This window comes from Apodemus sylvaticus, chromosome 18 (assembly GCF_947179515.1).
Source record: "Apodemus sylvaticus chromosome 18, mApoSyl1.1, whole genome shotgun sequence".
NCBI classification, from domain to species: domain Eukaryota; kingdom Metazoa; phylum Chordata; class Mammalia; order Rodentia; family Muridae; genus Apodemus; species Apodemus sylvaticus.
The window spans coordinates 1,499,779-1,504,661 of record NC_067489.1 but is presented as its reverse complement, the minus strand read 5'-3'; positions in this window follow the sequence as shown (position 1 = coordinate 1,504,661).

Here is a 4,883-nt window from a genome sequence, read left to right as displayed (position 1 = left end):
AAGGAAAATAAACACAAATCAATTGTGTGTTTTGAAAAGACACATATAATGTGAAATTTGCTTCCTCTTGGAAATTACATTCCTTGAAAGTGAGCTGAAGAATGAATAGGCTGAATAACACAAAAATACTCAATGTTCTTTTGATGTGTTGCAGACAGGGTTAAAAAAAAAAGTCTTGGCCTAAGACAAATAGGGTTATTTCAAACTGACTACATGTCCTGTCCACACTGACTAATCTCTCATGAATGTTTATGTAACTCTTGGGTGGGTAACAACATAGTTAAACCAGAACTCTGTTAAAATAACAAGGACAAACTATAAGAAGCTTAATTGTTCTACACTTTGACAAGTACCTCCCTGTTCATATTGGCCAAATACTTCAAAACAAACTGATTTATTTATTCTAAGTGATAAGCTTAATAAGGTCAACATGACATATAGGTTGATAATCTTACTTTAATTAAAAAAGTGTTACCTATTAAATTAGAAGAATGGAATGCATGCATTAAGTAAATGGAGGAATAGAAAATACTGATCATGATGATAAAAGAAATAACAGAGAAAAATATTTTGAGAGAAAAAATTCAAAAGATTTGACAAACTATCATTGTATAAACATGTTTCAGATGAATGAACAGTTTAAATAAGCTATATAAGTCCTCTATTTCTATCAATCAAAATGACAACAAAATCAAAAGTTTAGTGAAACTAGTAAGCAAAGAGATATATATTAAATTCAACATCATTTAAAAAATATAATCCAATGGAATAGGGTTCGTTTCAAAGGGCTACATGGTAAAAACATTTTCATAAATAGCATATTCCAATTTAAAATGTAGCAATGAAGTATAGGGTTAATTATAGTACATGCTTAAGAAAGTGGCAGTCACGCCTGGCGGTAGTGGCACATGCCTGGCTCAATAAAATAAATAAAAAAGAAAAAAGAAAAAAAAGAAAAAAGAAAAGAAAGTGGCAGTCATAAATTGAATGAAGTATTAGAACCAGGCACAGTGGTATACATTTGTGATGAGAAAAATTGGGAGGTCTGGGAGGCAGGAAAATTGAAATTTCTAGGTCTTTTATTAGCTAGATATTAAGCACAAAGCCATCCAGAAATTTGTGAGACCTCATGTCAGAAACAAAACAAACTAAATTAGAGAACTTGAAAACTCACTTCTAAAACAACATTTTAGGAAACATGCTAGACATAAATTGAGAAATTACAGATTGTGTCACTGGCAAAAATAGATCATGACACAAGGGATCCAATGTGTTGCTTAATATTAAAAGAGTAGCAGAGACCTCTTAACAAAACCTACTGGTTTTCTTTCCTGGTTATTATTTGTAATACCTCCACAGACATTGGAAACTAAAATTTCTTATACATGAGAATGTACTTCATAAAATGTTAGTGAGACAGTATGCAGTTGAGAATATTGATTCCAACCTACTTTTCTTTCTTTTTTCTTTTTCTTTTTATTAGATATATTCTTTATTTACATTTCAAATTTCCCCTTTCCTGGTTCCCCCTCCCTGAAAGTCCCATATACCCTCTCTCCTCCGCTTGTTCCCCAATCAAGCCCCTCCTGCTTCCTTGTCCTGGTATTCCACTACACTGCTGCAGTGAGCCTTTCCAAGACCAGGAGCAACTCCTTCATTCTACTTGAGACATCTGCTCTGCAGGATGTCCTGTGGTTTAAGAGGTGAGGCCACTATCTTCACTCCTGTGACTGAGAGGGCTGTTGCTGCCAGGAACACAGAGAACGCCCAAGTGTAAAATCACTTGGAACTCGGACTGCCAGGGCCCCACCTGCACCCAGGAGCTGGGCAGCACCACAGCCATCTGTACACCTATCCTGCCAGGGTGTTTAGAGGAGAGGCCGCCATTTTTGCTCCTGTGACTGAGCAGAGAGGTGCATCCAACCTACTTTTAAAGTTCTGGATTCTATAATGGCCAAGAATTTATTCTGACATTTCTGGTAGTCTGCTTGTATGATACCTTCAGACTCCTTTTCTACATTTAGTTTAGTCCACTGCTATGCTATTCCTGAATTTTCTGACTCTTAGAAAGTATAGAAGTTGGCACTGTGCTGTGCTTACTCACTGCAAAGTGTGGAAACACTTTGTTTCAGTTGAGTTAATACCAACAAAGCTGTGGAACTAAATTGAAAATGGTTGTCTTGGTAGTAAATGTTAGGCTTCATGGGCTTTTAGCTTGGGTCAAACAAGTGACAAAGTTGATAAATAGTTCAAAAATAAAAATGACACTAATTAATGGGAATTATTTCACTGTGTCCATTAAAATACAAAATAATAAAGGAAATGATTACAACTATGCCTAAAGCTAAATTATGTCAATGCAGCAGGCCACATAAAGCAGATAATTCTAGGAAGAATTTGGGAAAAATGGACTCTTGAATACTGAGTAGTCTGGAGAACACAGCAGTGGTTTGGGACCAGAAAACCTGGGGAAGGGTTGAACTTCCATGACAGTTTCCCTGGTATATGTCTGACAAAAATTCTTGGTGTATAGGTCACTGCCTGGCATCATTTTTAATGTGTTTTTGCATAGAATGTATTATTATGGAAGGAGAATAGATAGATTTTAAATGTTAGGACACTTGTCTCCTACTGTGTTGCTGCATCTAGCTTTAATAGGATAGGAAGTACATAGTCTTACAGTTACTTGATTTGATATGGCTGGTTGATTGCATGGGAAGCCTGCTCTTTGTTGAAGCAAAGGTGTGGAGTAGTGGATGGGGCAGGACAGAAAGAAAGGGTTTGGTGGAGAGAGGCTGAGAAGACAGGAGAAAGGAGAAAATGCAGTTAGGATGTAAATACACATACACACACACACACACAAAGAAAGAAACAAACATCATTTTCATTCACAAGCATGCTGGGGATCAATCACAGACATTAGAGGTAAAAATCACATGTACACAAAGGCTTACCAATTTGCCTTAGTCTGGGTTTCTATTCCTACAGAAAACATTGTAACTAAAAAAGCAAGTTTGGAGGAAAGGGTTTATTCTGCTTACATTTCCACATTGCTGTTCATCACTAAAGGAAGTCAGTACTGGAACTCAAGCAGGTAAGAAAGCAGGAACTGATGCAGAGTCATGGAGGGATTTTTCTTACTGGATTGCTTCCCTGGGCTTGCTCAGCTTGCTTTCTTATAGAACCCAAGACTACCAGTCCAGGGATGGCACCACCCACAAGGGGCCCTCACCCTTTGATCACTACTTGAGAAAGTGCCTTGCAATAGGTCTCATGAGGCATTTCCTCACCTGAAGCTCCTTCTCTATGATAATTCCAGCTTGTGTCTAGTTGACACAAAACCAGCCAGTACAATTGACACATTGTCAACTTGACAAACAAACACATTACTATTAAACCTCAAACATTATTTTCTTATTCATCCCCAAGATCTAAATAACTTTAAAAACTAAAGTTTGGCCCAGTTTACTGATTCCTGTGCTTTTTACATCTTATTTAGTGTGACTTGTTCTTGTGCCTTTATAAATTTTATTGTTTCAAGGCACAGTTCACTGTTTCCTTTATCAGGAAATTTTAGATTCTTTGTTGAATTACCTACTTTCAGTCTACATTTAGTCTTGCTCATCATTTATTTTAATGCAGTGTCAAGAATTACAGTTCTAGTAACACATATGTTTCACAAGCTGCATGGTTTATTATTAATTTTTGAACTGTCATTTTTTAATTTGAGTTGTCTTCAAATTAATTTTATGCATATCTTGTCAATCTCCTGAACCTTGATGTTTAAAAATCTCTATGTTGAACCAATTTTCAGAGTAATATACTTGTTTATGAATTTTTATGCTTGGCATCAATAAAACTTTCAAACTATATTTTCAGTACTCTCAAAAGCTAAAGCATAAAATGACTTATAGGGCAATAACTTGGTAAGATACCTAAAGAATAATGCCTATATTTGTATTCTGAATATGTGTGAAATTATTTCTTTTGAAGTACCCTGCATTCAGATGTTCCTCAAATGTATGTTGTTATAGTATATGCTGGTAAAATGATGTGAACTTCCAAGTCACTTCATTTCAATGACCACATTTCACTGACAGTTGGATAATTTTCCCCTCAGGCATTGACATCTTACCACAATTGCCACCTTTCAGCACTTTCAATTATCACTTTACTGATTGACACCTTTGAACATTTGTCAACATATTCAGTTTATTTTTTTTCCTGTATGACATAAGCACATTTTGAAGCAGTCAGGCAAGTCAATAAGGTAGACTGTTCAGAGACATCATTCTGGCAGCTAACAATGAGAGAAGCTGACCAGAAAAGGAAAAAAAAACCCAATGTGCTGAGATCTTATATTTTGCCATTGCATGTTAGAGACCAGCCGGTGAGATATTCATAATAATCTTAGCCAAGGAATTGACAAATTAAAGGCAAATGATACTGGGGAGTATGTGACAGACCATGTGTACAAATCAGATAAATATATAAATGTGTTTGTGTTCATAGATGTACATATGATGTGCTGTTTCTGGGTGGGTGTGTGTTTACAAATGTTGTGTGGGTATGTGTGTTCTATTGCTGGTTTTGAGTGCATATGTTTGTGTGGAGGGGTCAAGTTAAGAGAGCTTTGGATTTGTGAAGCATTCGACCCATGACTTTGTTAATACAAAGTTCTGAAAGACCGTTTAATAATGATTTGTATTCCTACTAATGTAGTTGAGAGAAAAATCAGAGCCATTCCCAGGACAATCTAGTGTTTTCTTGAATCCCGGTAAAACAACTAATGGACAATTCACTCAGAGTCAATATGGTGGGGTCATCATTGCTATATTATCCATATAACTGAAATGCTAGAAAATAATAAAAGACTAATCTTC